Source organism: Vulpes vulpes, chromosome 4, assembly GCF_048418805.1.
Source record: "Vulpes vulpes isolate BD-2025 chromosome 4, VulVul3, whole genome shotgun sequence".
Lineage (NCBI taxonomy): Eukaryota > Metazoa > Chordata > Mammalia > Carnivora > Canidae > Vulpes > Vulpes vulpes.
Genome location: NC_132783.1, coordinates 124,234,848 through 124,256,229, shown reverse-complemented (window position 1 = coordinate 124,256,229; position 21,382 = coordinate 124,234,848). Strand labels below are relative to the sequence as shown.

General features: G+C 38.7%; 1 pseudogene; it reads left to right on the top strand.

Annotated features, from left to right (window-relative positions):
• The first annotated feature begins 4,994 nt into the window (after positions 1-4,994).
• Positions 4,995-5,469, top strand: LOC140598678 (ly6/PLAUR domain-containing protein 1 pseudogene; annotated as a pseudogene).
• Positions 5,470-21,382: the final 15,913 nt, after the last annotated feature.

Here is a 21,382-nt window from a genome sequence, read left to right as displayed (position 1 = left end):
GGACAATACACATCTAGATGTATAGGCTTTGAGATGTTTTCTAATCATCTCAAAATACCAGACACACATTAAAATCTCCCTTAATGTTTTACAGCCATTCTTTGGGAAAAAAATAATAAAAGGCTTTTGGGACACTCACAAAGAATTTGCAAGAGTTTTTTCCTGGTCCCTCAAGGCTTTATGCCCAGATATCTTTTTGTTTCTTAGATCGATTGACTTGGGTCTGTGTCTCTTTTGGCCACTTACATAGCCTTGGGTCATCAAATCCAGCTGCCCAGTCTCTTTGCTGACCTTACCCTCCAACATCTGCCAGCCTTCTATTTAGTTAAGCTTTTAGGATGAGAATATGGGCCTATCTATTAGCCTCTTTTCCTATTTTATCAGCCTGACCCTCTTACCTGCCCTGTGGCTTCTCAAGCCCTGACATGATCTTTCTCTCTCAGTTCAAATGAAACTATCAGTTGAGTTTACAAATTTAGTAGCAACGTCCTTATATAGGCAAAGCCATGAGAACAAAACAGATTGGTAAAAATCATACACTTTGTACTTTTATTTCATACAATGGCTTGATTTTCAATGGAGAAATCTGATGTCAATGGGAACCAAGGCCAGAAAGTGAAGACAACACTAGGTCCTCTCTGGGGACAGATAAAAATGTAAACAGATGTAATTAAAAGATTGCAAAAATTCTTTTAAAAGTGCGAGCAGTCATCAGAATGATTACTACCAGGTTCTCCTATTGCTTGAAATATTCAAAGCTAATTTATTTGGGAATGCTTAAGATGGTTTTCTTTTTAAATAAGAAAACTTTTTAGGCTGTATATTCTGGAAACTGTTGTGCATTTCTTCTCTGCACATTGAGAAGATTTTCAACAGCCGTGTTGTTGCTTGTGTCTGAGTTTATTTCAACCATTACAACTTTTATCTTCCCATCTGGAGAGGCTGAGGATTAGAAGACTGCTCTGCAACCAACTTCACTGCATTTGCATTTGTGGCTTTTCTTTTCCCACCAAGGCATATGGCTCAGGTAAAGAAGAGGTTTGGAAACGTATGAATAGGTTCTGGGAGTTTTTTGACTCTTCAAAATGTCTGAAAACAAAATTTCTAGGCTGAAGTTCACACTGAGCTTCAGAGCAGTTAATGTACTGTGTTACCTGTCTTGATGCCGGCCTGGTGTTTTTGTTTGTTTAAAGTGAGTGGTCTTTCGGATCCCACTAAGGTGACACAATGCTTACAAATGTACATCCATTTTACTTTGAGTTAGTGCTTTTCCAAGACCAGACTTCACAAATCAAGGCCTGGACTTTGACAGCAGGAGTAGTTTCAAAAGGTGTTTTCCCCCACCTTTAAAGAGAAAAGGACTAATACTTTTACTAAGGGATTCCTTTTTTCTCTTCTAAAGATAAACGCTGGGAGTGTGGGGGGTGGGCAGGATCAGGGGCTTGGCACAGTCCCTTTGTCCAGAAGTAACTGTTGAGCCTAATGCCTTGAAGTCCTGCAGGTGGAATACCATCAGTGCAATTATTATTGTTGCTTTTCTATTGTTAAATCTATCCCCATTCTTGGAAGGGAAAAATTTACTGGGAATTTCTGTGAGGCACTTTGGGCTGTGCATCAAAGGCTGAGGCAAGCCATAATAACTCTGGGTCTCTCTCTTCACACACGTAAAATAATAGCAGTGATGGCTACCATTTATTGACCAATTAAAGGGTGAGAGGTCCTTCTTGATTCTATTTCTAATCCCCACAATGGCCCAGTTGAGATTCTGAAAGAATTAATTTAGTGAAATGTGTATAAAAATGCCTGCCATGCTATCTAATGTTCTTGTGAAAATCAAATGGGACAATTTATATAAAAACCATCTGAAAATTGAAGTTACCACTCCCACTGGAAAGGATTCTTGGCTACTTTTCTTGAAATCAATTTCATAGCTTTTTTTTTTCATAATTCAGTTGCTCTCAGAGGAAAAAAGAAACTATGTAAAGACTGTAAGTCTTAACAAGAAATAAGTCAAAATAAGAACATATAGATATACGTTTCCCCCTGAGTAACAACTTGGAAAGAGTCAATGTAATATTTTTGATGGATTTATTAACAGGATATTATGGAATTAAGATACTTAGGTCTGGTGAGAAAAATTTTACATTTGTCTCTGGACTCAATAAGTGCATCACTAATTCAAGAAAAGTAGCCAAGAATCCTTTCTGGATGTCTCCATGCCTTGGCTATAGTAAATAATGCTGTGATAAACATGGGGTGCATTTTTTTGAGTTAATGTTTTCATTTCTTTCAGATAAATACCCAGAAGTGGAATTAGTGTATCATATAATATTCTATTTTTAATTTTTTGAGGGACATCCATACTGTCTGCCACAGGGGCTGCACCAGTTTGCACTCCCACCAACAGTGCACAAAGTTTCCCTTTTTTCCACATCCCCTGATATACACACTCTTTTGTATTCCCTATCAAGAACTGTAAAAAATGAGACCGATTAGCCTGCCCCAGTTTCGCTGATAGTGGTAGAAGGCACAAGACTCCTCAGATCTAAAAGATAGATTACTGTTACTCTTAACAATAGTAGTTTCCAGAGAATTATCATTTTTATGCTATTTGCTTAAGTATCGATTCTCACAGGATGACATAAAGAGGACCATATTGCACCTGCGCACATAGTACATTATGTTACAGAAGAGGAACTCCAAGCTAATAGAAACCAAATGGTTTATTATGGGCAGGAAGTTTGCTTAGTGCTGCTCTGATAGGAGACATTAAGGTTTTTGGGGGGTTTTTTTGAGACATTATTTTTATTATATTGGCCTTTTGCTTCAGGAGACACTGTTTCTGTCTTCTGTACCACTCATTATAGAGCTTTCCTTGAAAAGGCAGTGCAGGGATGCTTGGGTGACTCAGTGGTTGAGCATCTGCCTTCAGCTCAGGGCGTGATCCCAGTCCAGGGATCAAGTCCCACACTTAGCTCCTTGCGAGGAGCCTGCTTCTCCCTCTGCCTCTTTCTGTGCCTCTTCTGAATAAATAAATAAAATCAAGAAAGAAAGAAAGAAAGAAAGAAAGAAAGAAAGAAAGAAAGAGCAGAAATGCAAGAGACACATGTAGAATTTTCTCCCAGAAATTATTTCTAGTTACTAGCTGTCATTTCTCTTTGTTTGTTGTGGTACAGGATATATTCATTTTCATTGTAAAAACTTTAATGTCAGTTCAAGGATCATCTGCTTTCCTGATCCACCACAGGCTAAAAGCTTACCTCCTCAGTTCTTGGAATAATATGGCAGGTTCTGGCTCAAAGAAACCTTATCGTCTTCCCTTTCTAGGCACTTACTCTGCTACTGGGGACAAGGTGAAGCAATGGTGTTGCAGGTAAGAAATGTCTCTGGCTTCACTTGGGTATTGATTATCTCATCTTCTCTTACGATCCTCTATTAATACGATCTTTAGGTGACACATGAGGTTTTTTTTTTCTTGCCCCAGACTCCTTTCCCTTTCCAAAGGACAGCCCTGACTCCCTTCGACAAGCCAAAGGTACAGAATCATCAATCCTTTCTCTGGTATGGATGCGTAATCACTTGACCTCTCTGACCTTTTAAGCAGCCCACCACTAACCTTTATGCACCTTTACATGGAGCATCAAGAACCATTGCAATCTCTCTTGTACTCTTAAAAAAAATGCAGAGAACCAAGTCGGGAATAAAGTTGCTCCATCTTCTTCCCAGATACATTTTGCCATGGTCCCTTCAAGACCAGAAGCCATAGCCAATTCCATTAGACCTCTAGGCCCCAGAAATCTCTCTACCAGAAGAGGAAACATGACCTTATTTTCAAATTTCAAAAGATGCATGTCAGGTATCTCTAATTTTTCCTCATACTTGAAGGAAAGCAGCTGAAAAGAATAATATAACATACTCTAAGCTTTCTAGGATGTTATCCTTGGAATCTCCTCTAGCAGTGGCTTGAGTTGGGCTTCTTGTCTCTGTATCTCAGAAAATCTTAAATCGGGAAAGACAAGATGGCAGGCATCTCTTTGGGCAGGTACTCTCCAGGCTTTATGAAAGATTTCCAGTGCATACTTTGGCTTTTGGATGGGAAAAGCAATGCTGTTCCTCTGTATATCACCCAAGCAGTGGTAGTAGTATTGCTTCGGATCCCTCTTTGCAAGCCCTGCAGCTTAGAGGCCAGAATCCACTCTAGACATTTTTCTGAACCTGGGAAATGGAATGCCAATAACAATTGGTCTAGCTTTAGTCTTTTACTGAAACTTCTGAATAAAAAGAAAGTCACATTCAACATTTGGAATCAAAGAAAATTCACAATATATACACTAAGATATTTCTATTCCATTAATGTTGTGTCATGTTTTTTTTTTGTTGTTGTTAGAATCTGCTCCAAATACTTTTGCAAAGTGGGTTATTAGAAAATTCCATGCATAAAATAGACACCTGTGTATCTAGCATGCAGACATTACACTTGTCCTCCCAAGTTTTTTATTTACCTGAATTACTTATGGATTGGAGACTCCCAGGAGAATCATAATCAACAAAAGTAGAGCCAAGGTGAGAAACCAGGGAAGGGCTGGAATAGAATGTATTCCAGGTATAATTTAGACAATTTCAAATGGAGGTTTTAGTTCTCTTCATTTCTCCCAAACTCATTGATTCTCAATTTATTACCATAATGATGTGAAGCTTTTATAATAGTCCTCAAATTCAACACCACAAGTTGTTTCTTTCACTTGGTGCTGCAGGCGGAGCGGCGGGGGCGGCGCTGTGCGGGACCCGAGCTGCGGGGGCTCGGCTGCGTGGTCGGAGGCAGCGGGGCCGGGGGCCGGGGGTCTGAGCCGGGTGCGGCCTCGCGGGGGCGGGGGGCGGTGAAGCCCCGACCCCGCCGGGGTACCGGACGCCGCGGGCAGGCTCTGCGCTGCAGATCCAGTGTTACCAGTGTGAAGAATTCCAGCTGAACGACTGCTCCTCCCCCGAGTTCATCGTGAATTGCACGGTGAACGTTCAAGACATGTGCCAGAAAGAAGTGATGGAGCAAAGCGCGGGGATCATGTACCGCAAGTCGTGTGCATCATCAGCAGCCTGCCTCATCGCCTCCGCCGGGTACCGATCCTTCTGCTCCCCTGGGAAACTGAACTCAGTGTGCATCAGCTGCTGCAACACCCCTCTTTGCAACGGGCCCCGGCCCAAGAAACGGAGCAGTTCGGCCTTGGCTCTTCGGCCGGGGCTCCCCACCACCATCCTGCTCCTCCAGTTAGCCCTCCTCTGGGCTCACTGCTGAAGGTGAAGGAGACCCCCGCGCCTCCTGCATCGTGCTTGGGGCCCTCGCTCCCCCGCTTCTCCTGGGTGTCCTTTGATTCTGGGGTGGGAGGGGAGTAGGATCACCATCTTCCGTTCCTTTGCCAGTGAAAGAGCTCCGTGTGAAACATTTTTGTAAGCCCTGAATAAATTCGGTCTGAATTTAAAAAAAAAAAAAAATCGAAATCGCACCAAATCGAAGGTGGAGCGCCGGGCCAGCGCTGCCTCCAACCCCGCCCGCAAGGCCTGCTCAGCCAGCAGCAAGATCCGCTGTCGGCCTGCAAGCAGCAGTGAGGGTGGCTGCCCACAGCCCGTCTCATGGACCCCCAGCCAGGTGCCACGGCCCAGGTTCTCAGCCTTCCCGCCGACCGCTGGCCCAGGCCTGCCGCCCAGGAAGGCCACCACCGCACCCTCCTTGCCGACCGCCCCTCGGGAAGCCGGGGGCCCTGGAGGGCCGTGGCTGGGGACAGCAGGGACTGAGGTCTGGCCGCCTCTTCATGGCCAGTGGACACGACCTCCTGTTGACTTTGCAGCCCTGGGCCGAGCCCCTTCCCCGGGCCCGGGGAGGAGGGAGAGAGCCGGCGAGTGGGCCCTGTGGGAAGCCCTTGCCATGCACTTTATGTTCAGACTACTGGTTCTCGCCCCACCCCGACTTCTTTTTACTCCGCTCCACGTTAGCGCCTCCCACACCTAGTGATGTGTTCAGACCACAGCCACAGCAGGAGCCGGTATGGAGAACAGGCCTGCCAGCCAAGATGCATGCCCAGAGCCCAGGGGAGCCAGGCGGCTGCCTTGTTTTTGTTGTTTGGTTGGTTTTTTCTTTTTTTAAGAAAAAAATAAAGCAGGTGGATTTGAAAAAAAAAAAATGGGAGTTTTTAAAAATTAAAGGTGTTTGAGTAAAAAAAAAAAAAACAAAAACCTTCTTTTTTCTTTTTATTTCACTTTGAATTTTTACACTTTTCCTGATTATTCCGTGTTAAGGTGGAAACTAGAACTGTTTAAAAGACATACACAAATCTAGTACATCAATAACTGGGGATTTTTCTTTTTTATCTTTTTTTTTTTTTTTTTTTTTTTTGCTATTCTATTTTCACAACCACAGGTGTGCTTGCTAGGCAATATAACCGTCACAGAAGCAAACGTGAGGCAGAAATACTGGTAAGGAAAAACGAAGCAAGAAAGAGCTACCAGATATACAGACAGGCTCGTTCCACATTCACTACTGCATTTTCAAGCGCCAAGTATTAACTGCACGTTTTTGTTCAGCTAGAAAGGGGGAAGGGATTTTTTTCTTTTTTTTTTTTCTTTTTTTGGTTTGTCTTAAATCAGTGCATGAAGATTTCTTTTCTCATTTCAGCAGATGGACAAACAGGTGGACATTACAGCAACGTGGAATGTTCAAGGGAGAAGGGTACTGTGAGACTTGGTAGGCCTGGCTATTCTGGACTCTCCCCACTGCAGTGTTCATGCAACTTCCCTGCATTATAGGGTCTTGTTCAGACAGGTCTGTGAACTTGGCTGGAGGAGCACACTTGGGGGATGTGGTGACAGGTACTAACAAGCGTTATCAGGGCTGGCTGCAACACAGGGAGAAATCATGGGTATTGAAAAACACTTTTTGATTCACTTCTCTTGTTCCTTCTTTTTAGAATGAATAAGGATCACATATCATTTGTTAAGATTTCTAAGTCTTCACTCATAGTGTTTATTTCAAGAGTTTGGATTTTTAACAATTTTTTTCACATGATTCTGGTGTAATTGATACATTGGTCCCTCTATTTTCCCTCCCATTTCAGAATAGGTGGAATCATTAAAAAGAGTGCAAATACTGTGGACACAGTGAGGGATCCTGGGAAGGGTACTGGCTTTAGAGTCAGCTAAATGTGCATTGAGACCCTGGCTCTGTTAGTAATTAAAACCTTCTTCTTTTTGAAAGAAGATAATCTTTGGTGATATCTAAGAGGAATTGGTTGGTTGGTACATGCCTTTAATACGATAAGCAGAAGTATCTAGTTTTCTGTAAAGGGTGAGAGAGTAAATTTTTTCAGCTTTTCAGTAAATATTTCAGCTGGCAATGTGATCTCTATCTCAATTGTTCAACTCTGCAAGGGCATCCATAAACAATAAGTAAGCAAATGAGAATGGCTGTGTTCCAATAAAACTTTATTTACAAAATCAGGTGTTTGCTCAGATTTGGCCTGCAGGCTATTGTTTACTGACCCCTCTATAAATCATGAAAGGAATTCAATCAGATTTATAAATGTATAAATTATGAAATATAATTTGATGATTAATTTTACAATTATAAATAACTTCTTCTAAAAGAAAAATTTAAAAAGGGCTTGACTATGGGGACATAGTATGGAGAGATTAACCACCACTGGGCCAGATTTTGCATCTCTGCTTGTTACAAATTGCTAGATTTTTATGATGTGGTGTCATCTATTTTTAAAAGGGGATTTGTGTTAAAGTGGATTACTTTTTCATTCTTCACTCCATCCACAGGAATTAAATTATAAATCCATATTCTTTATCATGTAATGTTCAGTGCTTTTCCGTAGTAGAAAAAGCAGACTTTCCCACCCCTTGAAAAAGGATACTTTTATGTGATTGACTATCTCTGGTCATATATGACATAAATGGGTTTCTAGAGCTATAGCATGATTGACTCTGTATTTTAGCATTTTTGCCAGTGCAATGAGAAGGGCATGCTTAGAGTAGCCTCTGGTCTCATGAGGAAGCTATCAATAATGTGGGGTAAAAGCACCCCCAGGCTTCAGAAGCATGAGGTGAGTCCAATAATGACCACTAGAACCATCCAAATAAGCCCAGCTTAGAAAATCTTCAGCCAATGTGCAGATAAGTGAGTAAAAGTGATTTAGTGTTTTAAGCCAATTTTGTTCCTAAAATTTGAATTTTTAACATATTTTTCATATGATTCCGATTTAAGTTATATATTTGGCTATTTTCCCTCTTTTTCAGTTTTGGGATGATTTTTTTTTTTTTAATGCAATGCTATTTTGGTCAGGGTTAACTGGTAAAGGAGTAATGCTGTCATATGTATATTACTGTCAGACAAACAGGCAGATACACACGTGTACACACACACTCACCAATACAGGTCTAACTGGCTTAGAACTTGCATTGATATTTCCCTCTATTTCTTTGACATTTCTTTTTTCCAGACTAAAAGGGGAGAAAAGTGGGACACCTGGGTAGCTCAGTCATTGAGTGTCTGCCTTTGGCCCAGGTAATGATCTCAGGGTCCAGGGATGGAGTTCCACATCAGGGTCCCTGTGAGGCACCTGCTTCTCCTTCTGCCTATGTCTCTGCCTCTATCTCTGTGTCTCTCATGAATAAATAAATAAAATCTTCCAAAAAAAGAAAGTTATTAAGGAGACAGAATCTAGGATGATGATTCTCAAATTTTAATATGCACATGAACTGCTTAGTAATCTCTTTAAAATGCAGATTCTTATTTAGTCAGTCTAGATAGGGGCCCCCTAATTCTGTATACCAAAAAGATTCCAGAAAATGGCAATATGCCAGTCCCTGGACCACACTATGAGAAACGAGGATCTTATTAAATTCCAGAGCATTTGAAGACTCACTGGAAAAAGTTTGAAGTAGCTTACCATCCTCTAAACTGGCCTTGAGAACTGTCCAGAGCTGTTAAACTTTCTTCTCCAACTATCCCCAAACCCTGAAAATGTACTTTCGAGATACCATTCAGTATCCTGAATTGAATTACTTTCTGCTCCCCTCAATTCTGTGAAATACCTCTCTATTTGTGTCTTTGTTGCTGCTTTTGCCTGATCCAGTGGGACATAGAATATTCTCAATAAATGTATGATGAATGACCTGTACTCTCAAGTTAGGTGTGCAAAATATGCCAGTAACTTTACCAAACCTCTGAGAATTAAAAAAAAAAATCTTCATCAGTTTGTTTCCTTTCATTTATAACATAGACTGAACAGCTTGACCACTTGCCCTTTCTGGTTACTGGATTTTAAACAAATATGAAAGAAGTATATACATAATATGTAAAACTGAAAGGATTATTCACCTTCCTCCTCTCTGCCCTCATTCTGCACCCATTGCTTCATATAATCTATTGGCTAAGTGTTAAAGAGCAAAAACGAAAATGATATAATTAATCTGTGATTGAATTTTATTATGGCATATGCTTATAAGAACATAATTCATCTCAAAAGTTTACATGCTTACTATTTCTCCTAAATGATGAAAAGAAGTATGATATGATGGAAAATTTTGGAATCTATACTGATTCTAGAAATATAGTCTTTTTCCAAACATAAAAATAATTATTATATTCTAGGTTTTCTGTACAGCATTCAAACAGCCTGTTGATGAGGTAGTAAGTCAAATGAGAGAGGAGGAACTGTTCCAAGTATCAAGAATGCATTTCCAAAGTAAAATTTCCAACAGAACATGTTTAGATCATGGTTTTAATCTATGAATGACATTATTATCATTAAACTGTTATTTTCCAACTGTATATAAGCTCCTTTTGGTTTCTCGCATGCTACACTTGATTTTAAGGTCTAATCCAAAAATATAGAATTCTTTTTGTCTTGCATAGAAACATCAGTGGCTTTCAAATTATCCCAGACAAATTACCAAAATTCAAACTTGTCTGAATAATTTTTAAGTGATTCCAAGCTACTAATATGTAGAACATGGAAAGTTTTAGCTTCAAATTATGAACTTGCAAAAAAATTTGTAAAGGACCAAATGAATATAAAGGAGGGTTTATGGAAAATATGTGGTCACTTTAATTATAGGCTTATATGCCACAAATACTATAATAATACTTTGTAGTTTACTTTAAAAAAATTTCTAGGCAAATAAGCCACTCTGCAAACATTAACCCCAATATCTCCTTAAAGTACGACTTCTCTTCTCCCCCTGGGCATCATTTACAGATTGATAAAAGCAGGCAAAAATTAGTATGTTCCTGATGGCAGGTGAGGTACTCTCCATTCTAGAGGAGTTCTGAAAATGGTAACCAATGTTTTACTTTTTCTCTCTATAACTTAATTATAATAAAAATATATTGCAATGCTTTTCTTAAATGATAGCCCTGGTATACTATTATGTTTTTATTAATAGTTTTTCTATATTTCATTTATTATTATGGGGTGAAACAATTTGGGGATCTCTTCCTCTACCACTTATTATTTTCAGCAACAGATTATTTTCTGTTATTCGACAGCATACTGGACACCACCTACTCCTTCATATTTGATGTGGTCAGACCACTGTGGTAAACTAAAGACCACCATTACTGTTTATTTAGTGTTCACATTTTGTTTAGAAAGGGTTTCATATTAGTGGCTACTCTGGGAGATATCTCAGATAATTATGGCGGAAAACAGCAGAAAGATGTCTGAATGACACAAGTCTAGACTGGAATTCTCAATCCTGTCTTCAAGTGAACAACTGTGTTCTCACTACATTCACATCTTTCTCCACACTGTCGCCTATGGACAGAAAATGTTTTTTCATGATAGGCAAAAGATTATGCATTCAGTCTTTAGAGATTTTACTTTTATTGATTTCACATGTTGTAAAAATATTTTGCCTGAAGACTTAGTTCTATTATTCTTAGATTCCACTTGTTTGTAGCTCCCATTAATTAATTTATTTAAAAAAATATTTTATGTAGACAGAGGTGCTGTGGCTATGTCCCAAGATCCTTAGGCAGTTCTCCCATTAAAGTTATCTGTTCTGTTTGTGACATGATAGCTTAGCAGGACACAGTAGGCCATTAGGAAAATAAGCAAATTCTTATCTGGAAGTCATTAACTAGAATCACTCATTCTCTTTTTTCTCTTGCCTGGAAGTTGGTTCTTTTCTCATCCTGGAAAAATATTTTGATAGAGAATTAAGTGCTGGTGAAAAGTGAATATGTGGCAGATGGACAGGAAGGGGGAAGGGGGTAAAAAACTACATTTGTCTATGTAATCACTAGGGGAGTGGGGGGCACTAACGAAGATGAGGTCACTGACTGGCTGCTGGCATTACCATAGTTCAGTCCATGCTTAAGTTTTGATGTAGAAATAGATCCATAGCCCATCCATTCTACCTCATTGGAGGGCTTGTAATCCATGTCATAGTTATATGTTGATAGTGTTGAGTAACAGAGTTTTAATACACAATTTTTGATGATGATCCATGGGAATCATCTAGAACTGCAAATTAAAATGAGCCATTGCAAATCCAATAAGTCTTCTAAACTCAAGACATTAACTGAAGATTATTCCCAGTTCCAATATCAATTTCAAGGAAATATCCTGATCCAAAGTCATTATAAGCAGAGAGTCCTTCAGCCAGATTCCCTAGTGATGTCCATTGTGCATAAATGAGCAAAATCTGAGAGATCTGCTCAGCAGGAAGAAAAATATGCTTTTCTTTGGAAAATCACGTCAGTTTTATAACATTACAAAGGCATGTGCACATGAGGAAATTAATCATCCAAACCCTTCACATTCCCACCAATTTATAATTGATTGTGATATAAATACCCATTTTTATATTCATATGTCAAAGTTTGTAGTTCTTTTGTTTAGCTGTCTTACACAGAACAAAACGCTAAGTAAAAGCTAGATCTGTCCTCCAATTGTAAGTCAGCATACCACTCCTGGTATTCATTGACCAAGTTTAGAAGCTGAGTTAACATCCTAATATAAATTATTTAGTGATCCGTTGGATTGCAAAGGCATCATGTTTTAGAACCCATATTCTTTCGCTGATGTCAAGGAGCCAGTTGAGAATCTGGGGCCACTTAGCCAACAGGCCCAGTCCTCTGTGATGTTTTCCTGGAACATTTATGATCTCTAACCACAGGGTTGAGTGATGAACTTCCACCAACTCCCACAGAGAATCTGTCCCAATGCTCAGATTGTGCTGAGCTCCAGTGAAGATTCACAGACCCAGAGCCAGCAACCAGGCTGGTGGATCATTCCCCCCACATCTCCAATTATAAGAAGACAAGTGAAGGGGATAGCTTTTCAAGGACCTTTTATTCTCCTTCCTCACAATGTCCTGGAACATACATCATTGCTGACCTTAACTATCCTCTGAGGGAAAAGGCCAGAGAGTGAGGTTTACAGTAATTTGTGTTCAGTCTTGTGCATCAGAAAAATCAAGAATAATGTGTCCTTCAGATAAAATCAATAACATTGAAATTAAATTAAAGATACTTAATGAGATTGTGCTTGTTGCTTATAAATGTATTCTTAAGTATTACTTCTCAAGTTAATCTACAGATTCCTTTCAGAAGGAAAAATTGTTCTCACAGACAGGAGAAGAAGGGCACTATGAATCCAGATTTGAAATTTCCTGACTTAAGAACATATCTTTCAGTGCAAAATACCAATGCGAAAAAAAAAAAAAAAAGAGTTTTGGCTCTATATATGATTAAATTGTCTTTTTAATAGAGTAAAATCAAAAGAAAAGCATGGGAAAACCATAGATCTTGTAGATCTCTAAGGCGGGACTCTAGTCTGGATATCTGTATAAGTAAGTTGACAATATACATGTGAATATGGGACATATTTAGTAAATTGCTAAAAGAATTCATAAATTTTCTAAAATTGCTAATTTAAAATTGGTAGTACCACAGAGCCTATAAGTGAACAGGGTTCAATCTGCTGTCCTGATAACTCAATAATATACATAACTCATAATAGCATATCTATATCATAATTATGACATAGTCTAGTATCCCATTTTGACAGAAATCAGTGGGAACAAATCACTAGATTATCAGTGAAGATGAAATTGTCACTGTGCCAGAGTCAAATTGCACTGGGGCAACGTATTGTAAGACTCATGCCCAGATGATGACTTTCTGTAGAGAGATTGATAACAATGGATAGTGGAGATGGGAGGAAAGTCAGTGAATCTTTAGTTTATAATACAATATTGAGAAATTCGTCATCCAATTTCCTGCTGAACTGGCTACTTAAATGCACCCAGGGGATGGAAATGATGTAATGGTGAAAGCCTTTTGAAATTGTCTAAACTGTTTTCATTTAAAGGAACCAATGCAGAGGCTTTGATTTCAATGGAGTCATTTTCTAAAAGACTGAGGGAATAAAGTGTGATATATTATATGAAAGTTTTTATTTTCCTCCAGCAAGTCTTAGTTTTCGGAGTGGCCCAAGTTAAAAAGAAGATCCAGAAGCTAAAGAGTTTAGCTACCCGCTCTCTCAGAACCCTATGCAGACTAAAATTTGGTGGTCAAACAAACCAGAGCCAAATGCTACTATTGCCACACTAAGGAAAGAGGGAAGGTCAGTTGGTTAGATTGCTGATCGAGCTTCAGTTAGAAATTAATCCTGTGTGAGACAGTTCTAACCCATCACAGGAAGCCAATTCTCCAATTCTTGACAGCTTTTTCATAAGCAGTAACTGGATTACAGAGAGGGCCAGGTATTCCGGTATTACTGTAAATCCATCAATTGTTTCTTTAAATATATGTCAATTCTATGTATACAGAAAGTACGAACGTATTTGAGAACTGTTTGTTATTAATCATAATAGCTATATTTTACTGAGTGCACTCTATAGACCAGGTGCTGTGCTAAGAGCCTATATACTTTACCTCAATTAACCCTTACACTGACACTGGGAGTAGATATCAAACCAAATATGAGGGCTGCTCAGAGTATCATAGCTAGTAAGTGGGAGACACAAGGCTTGAAACCAGTCCATCTGTTTCTTATTCCTATATTCTAAGTATATTCTAAGCCACTTCTTTATCCTACTCCCCCATTGTTTTTTATTTACTTATGGCCATCAAGCCTAGGTATTATATTCTAAAAGAATTCATTTAAAACAATAAAAAATAAAAATAAATAAAAAAGAGTTCATTAATTCATAGGTTTATTTAAATCTAGATGACAGTTCAAACATGTGGGATTTCAAGTCCAGTTCCACCTGACTTGCTTTGGCTACGTTATTACAAGAAATCTAGCAAATATGACATTTCCCTTTCTGTACTATTGGTACAGATCACATGGTACAGTCACATGGAAAGACTCCACATGAATAAGTACTCATTAAATACACACACACATAAATATATATATTATATATATATATATAATATATATATATATATATAAAGAGAGAAAGAAAATTGTATCTCAAACATATATATATATATATACATATCGTGGCCTGTGTTAGTAAAAGAGGAAATAAAGCTGAGAGGACAAACGTCTTCTGCTTTGTCAGCCATAGCCTAGACATAAGAAGCATTAAGTTTCAAGATAAGGCTAGAGGCGTAGATGGGGATCAGAAATGTGCACACACATGCGCACACACGCTCACACACACTCAGCAGACCACTAGGAACCCAGGTGGCAGTATTTCATTAGCAGAGGGTTTACAAAGGGTTGATAAAGTAATAAAGTGAGTGATGTCATTAGGCTCCCCAAATGGGCCCAATGCATTCTTGGCTCCTCCAGCTATGTCTGTCATATTAAATTTCACTTCTGGCAGTCATATTTTAAGACTACTGCAAGTCTATAAGATCAGAGAAGAGTAGCCAGATGATGAGGATCTAAGGGTAGTATTAATATTAAAATGGCCAAAAAGTCCGAATGAGTTTAGGAAAATGAAAGAGAAGCTTAGAGAAGTAAATGATAAGTGTTACAAAGTATTTGAAAGTCTGTAGAAGCAGGAAAAGATTTAGCCTTGTGTGGTTCCCAAGGACAAAAGTAGGACCCATGGGTAAAAGCCACAGAAAAGTAGATAGCTAGCTCAACCAGGAAGAACTTTCTAGTCATTATTTATATTCAACAATGGACAAGTCTATCCTAAATTCACAAGGAATGGAAAAAGTGAAAGGTACTGTCAGGGAAAGAAGAAAAAGAGGGAAGAGGATATTAGAGAAAACAGACTGAGTAAACAGCACAACCAACAGAGAGTTAGAGTTATGGGATCTGCTATGGAAATCAAAACTGTTATATCCAGGAAAGTTTAAATATAGATGTGCTGGAAGCAGGGAGTTAAAATACACTTCTTTCTACTTTACCTTCAGAGTCATTTTTAAAAATTATGTAGTGGAAAAGTAAAAGATACAAATTTAATCATTTTATTTCTAAGTTATTGTTCGGGGATAAGACCAATTCTAGTTATGTAAAGCATCTTGTATGATGCTCTTCTTTCATCTTCTATTAAATTTTTTCTCGAGGAAATGTTCATTAGCGAAAATAACACTATTGTTACTGCTCAAAAGGATAATATAACCTCAGAGTGATTTCTGTGGATTTGTTTTCTATTTAAGAATAGAGCATTCAACTTCATTAGCAAACCATATTGTTTTAAATTAAATTTCCAAATAAATGTACTTGGGTGTGAATTCAAGGAAAAACATTTTGTGAAACTCAGAGAAAAAAATGTAGCATCCCAAACTCAAAACACTCTAGTGGTTTTGTAAATCTAGACATTGGGGGGGTTAATTATTACCAAGATTTAAAAAATAATGGTTTCTAACCACATAGGCCCTGCAAAACCTAACTGCTCCTTGAGGCAACCTTCTTGCTCATAAATTAGTTAACAGCGACATCTTGTGGTTATTTTTTACTTCTAAAAAAGCGCATATATGCATACATACATAAATACAAAAATGTATCCGTGTGTGTATGTGTGTGTGTGTGTGTGTGTGTGTGTGCAAAGTAAGGGAATATATCCTATTATTTTACTGCAAAAATACTCAATTTCTCCTGGCACTTCCAGATATTTTTGTCGTGCTTATCCCCTATGCAAATTTTCAGTTGTTGTTGAATTCCTCATTTAAAATCATCACAAAAATTTGTCATGTTGATAGCATTATGCTTGATGTTATTTGATAAGAATGGCACTTTACTTCTGTGATGTTCCTCTCTGAAACCCATACCCCAATCTAACCATGAAGAAAATATCCTACAAACCCATTTAAGAGGTAGTTGCCAAATAAACTGACCAGTACTCCTCCAAACTGTCCCAGTCAGGAGAAACTAGGGAAGTCTGGGAAGCTATCATAGACCAAGGGATGCTAAAGAGAATGAAAACTAAATGTACTGTAATATCTTGGATTGGATCTTGGGACAGAAAAGGAACAGTATGGAAAGATTATTCGATTCCAAATAGAGTGGAGTTTGGTTAATAGAAATGCACCAATGCTGGTTTCTTAGCTGTGACATATGCACCACAGTCATGTAAATGTTAAAAACTGGAGAAACTGGTTGAGGGGAATATGAAAAACAATTCTATAATATCTTTGTGACTGTTTTATAAATCTAAAACTACTCTAAAGGTTTTTTTAAAGCCTCTTCGAATTTGAAATACTCTCAAATTAAGAAATATTTTTGGATTCTTTGGATGGAACATATCACCCTTTCCAAAAATAAGAAACAACAACAACAAAGATTTACAGAAAGAAAAAGTTCTTAACCATTTCTTAATGTTCCAGACCTTATGAGGTGAATTTGCATTGCTGTAAACATGCAATTAATAAAAACTTTATTTCTTTACAGAAAGAAGGCTTAGGGCTTAACCTTAGATACCAATCATAAATAAGACGATTTCTTTCTGGAACTATGAATACAATGGAAGTAACACCTGGTATGTTTGATATTGTCTCCTGCCACTTCTTCTTCCTTCTCTCCTCCCCTGAGAACCTTTGCACTTGCTCTCTTGTTGGCCTGGAACTCTCTTTCCTCAGATGTCTTCAAGGCTCACTCTTCCATTCCCTTCAGTTCTCTGCTCAAATTTCCCTTAGTGAAGTTTTTTCTGATCAACTTAGATAAGAAAGCAATCTCCATCATCATTTTTTGTTCTCTTGTCTTCTACTTTATTATGCTCTGGAGTGTTAATCTACCATGCGAAGCATTAACTATTTTTTTTTTCTATCTCTCCGGGCTAGCACATAAGCTTTATGAGAACAAGAGTTTTGTTTTATTCACAGCTGAATCCCCAGTGCCTAATACAGTGTGAAGTACATGATATGCACTATTTATTCTTTTTAAAAAGATTTTATTTATTTATTCATGAGAAACATACAGAGAGAGGCAGAGACACTGGCAGAGGGAGAAGCAGGCTCCCCATGGGGAACTCCATGTGGGACTCAATCCCAGGAGCCCAGGATCACCACCTGAGCCAAAGGCAGATGCTCAACCACTGAGCCACCCAGGTGCCTCTCAATATTTGTTCAATGAAGCTAGAATTTTCTCATCTGGAACTAGTGTCTACTATTCCAGTCCTTCTAATTGGAAATACAAAGAGGAGATACTGAGGAGATACCCAATCTGTCTTTTGAATTACAGCTTCTATTAATGACAGCCTCAGCTCCCATTTCTGTCCTTTTTGTTCAGGCTTCACAATATATGCACTTCTAATTGTCCATCTGCACCCAGCTTCCAAATCTATTCTCTGCTCTTCTCTGCCATGCTCCCTGTACTGGAAGCTGAGCCTGGCAGGATCGCCTGCCCTGGGGCTCCTTTGCGGACTGGCTTCTAGCTGCTTTGGATAAAGAGTATGAAGGGAGAAGTTAGGGTATTTTTTCCTGATGTCCTCCCTGTTTTGTACCTGATTTCCCAAGACTACAGGTCCCATCAAGTGGTTCCTCCTTAAAAGTACAGGTCTCTCGGGGCTCTGGTAATGTGCTTTCTTTTTTTGCCCATTCAGAACTTGAGGTGGGCATGTCCACTTCCTGTTGCTAGTCTCTGAGTATTTCACCATCCCTTGTTTGCTCACCTAACCCTACTTGCATCTCTGTAAGCATCCTGCTAATTGAAATCTTTGTATTCCATATAGGGTAAATTCTTTTTCCAGCCGTGACTCAGAATGCCACTCTAAAGCAATGGTTCTCAAATGTTAGCATGCATCAGAATGAACAAAGGCATTTGCTAAAATATGGATTGCTAGGCACCACCCACCAGAGTTTGTTATAGTAGATCTAAGGTGAAGCTTCCAAATATACCTTTCTCATTAGCTCCCAGGAGGATACTGTTAGTTTGATAGCCATACGTTAAAGCAATGTTATCACTGCTCTAGAGAATATTCTTTCATGATCCTAAGTGGCATATGTTGGGGCTGTTATAAATGAAAACTTTCCACAAACATAAAATAGGTATTGTGTGAGTGTCAGAGGATCAGGGGTTGAGGCAGGCTCAGGTACATTCAAGGAGGATTATTTGAAATTGCCAAAAATGAGAAAAAAATGCAAATGTCGAACAACAAGAGGATTACCCTATTGAAGTCTCTCCACAAAAGATAATATTATATAACATAAAAGCAAACTACAATGATCACATTTAAAATGGATAAATCTCAGAAACCTACAGTTGAATGGCAAAGTTTGTCACAGATGAAAATACATAGCATGAGTCCATTTATAAAAAGTTCCAGGGTGCCTGGGGGGCTCAGTCAGTGAAGCATCTGCCTTTGGCCCAGGTCATAATCCCAGAGTTCTGGGATCAAACCCGGCATGGGCATTGGGCTTCCTGTTCCATGGGGAGCCTGCTTCTCCTTCTCTCTGTGCCTGCCCCTCCCCCTGGTTGTGCTCTCTCTCTGTGTCAAATAAATAAAGAAAATCTTTTAAAAAATAAAATAAAAAGTTCCAAAACATTGAAACTAAAGAATACATAACTAGGACCACCTTGAACAGGACTTGTTCACTGCACAAGTCCAGGGCGGACATTCAGAGTAAATATTTAAGCATATCCACTCATAAAACTAAGCAGGCAAACAAAAGAATTGCAAACACAAAGTTCAAGATAGTGGCTACCTCTGTGAGGAGAAGGAGGGATGAGATTGGGGCCTCAGTGGAGGGGGCAGTTCTACAAAGCTACTGGTAATGTTCTACTTCCTGAACTGAGTGATGGATACCTGGCTGTTTGTTTTATTCTTTAAATTTTAGAAAAATATTATCAATATCATCTTACATGTGTTCAAAATTAAATTACAAGTTTTGAAAAGGACTCATGGACTCCACTTCCTCACCTGTACAACCCAAGAGCAAACTAGTTCTCAGTTCACCCCACAATTACGTTCTCACTAATGTCTGTAGGGGCTTCTTTGTTCTCAAATCAATAGGAATAATCTGTTTCTTATTTGAGTTCTCTTCAGGTTTCAACACTACTTGGGATTCTCTAGTATGATTCCTACTAAGCTACTCTTTCCAGTCCATCTCCCTACCCCTGAAGGTGTTTGTCTTCCTTTGCCTTGGTGAAGCTTCTCTAATTTGTCAACTTGTAAAATATTGATGTTCATTAAGGTCTAAACTACTTTCTTCTCATTCTCTGTAATGTCTCAAGGCAAATCTCACTGATACCCATGGTTTCAACCTACCACATATTTATCGACTCCAACATTTGTATTTCTAGCCTAGTCCTTTGTCCTGAGTTCCATTATCCTATATCAAACAGTTGGTAAGAGGCTATCCCAAACTGGATTCTTCATCTCCCTCCACAAAAACATTCTTTCCTTCACATTTGGAAAATGATGCTACTGTCTGTATTGTTTCCCTTAGAGTTGTTCTAGAAAACTTATTTTCCCTTATTTCCCACCTATAAGTTCAATTAATTATAAATCCAAAATATCTCTCCTGGGAGCACCTGGGTGGCTTAGTTGATTGTATGCCTTCAGCTCAGGTCATGATCCCAGAGTTCTGGGGATGGAGCCTCACGTCAAGCTCCCTGCTCAGCAGGGAACCTACTTCTCCCTCTCCCTCTGCTTCTCATCCTGCTTGTGCTCTCTCTCTCGCTCTTGCTCTCGCTCTTGCTCTCTCTGTCTTTCTCTAACAAAAATAAAATCTTAAAAAAAATCTCTTCTATAGATCTTTTTTTTTACCACCACTTCAGCCAACTTTTTGGGACTCTCATCATTTTTCTCTTGACAGTTCCTGTCCCTCCATTCTGACCCCTTACATTTATTTTTTGCTGCATCAGTTACTTTTCCAAAGGAAATACTTTCTCTGCTTGTAGTTCTGTCATAGTTGGCCAGCACTCAAAAATCATATGCAAAATTTATGTGGCATACGAGGCTCTACACAGAAGATATGGCCATTACAATATGAAGGGTAAACTCAGGTCCCAAATCTTTAGCTCACATCAAAGATTTCATGTTCTGATGACTGCTGGGCTCAGGGAGTCTAGAGGTGTAGCTATAAAAGAAGCAGCTCCTCTGTCAAGGACATCACTTTCTAATTCACGACACTTTGTGGGTGCAAGTCAAAGATTCTATTTACTCTCCCATTGATGTAGAGTGGACAGGTTGGATATGACATTGTGCCTTTTATCTTAGCACTCTTCCTGCTACCTGTCTTCTTGTGAAGCCTCTGCAACCGCTCTGTTGTTTTGTTTTTGCTTTATTTTTGTCAGCTCACATTGTAGGCCAGAATTCCACTTTGGATTAGAATTCTACTATATAATCTGATATATTTAGCAAGTAATTGGCCATCTCATGGAATAATATGTAAGGCATCTATTCAGATTCTGGTAATATCTTACTTTTTCTCTTAATGTCTTCTAAGTTAAATCTTGTTCTGATTTGTAAAAGAAAGAAAGAGTAAAGATAAATCCAGTAAAGATAAATTAGAAATTACAGGGAAGAAAAATGCCAATAATTTCATCACCTGCTTTCAATATTTGGCAACATTTTAACTGCACTTTTTTTTTTAAGACTTTATTTATTTGACAAAGAGTGAGAGTGTGAGAGAGCACAAGCAGGGGGAGAGGCAGCAGGCAGAGGGAGAGGAAGAAGCAGCCTCCCTGCAGGGAGCCCTACATGGGGCTAGATCCCAGGACCCCACAGGATCATTATTTGAGCCAAAGCAGCTGCTTAACCAACTGAGCCACCCAGGTGGCCCTGCTCTTTTTTCCTGGGTTTTTCTATGTGTGCATGTTTCTTTTTAGATCATGCAGTTTCTGCAGGCTTTTTAAAAAACTTGATTTTTAAAAAATTAATCTGTATTTCAAAAGCATTTTATTTTATAAATTTTACTTTAATGGTTTCATAGTATTTTTTTTTCATTTTAAATGTACTACAACTTATCGAA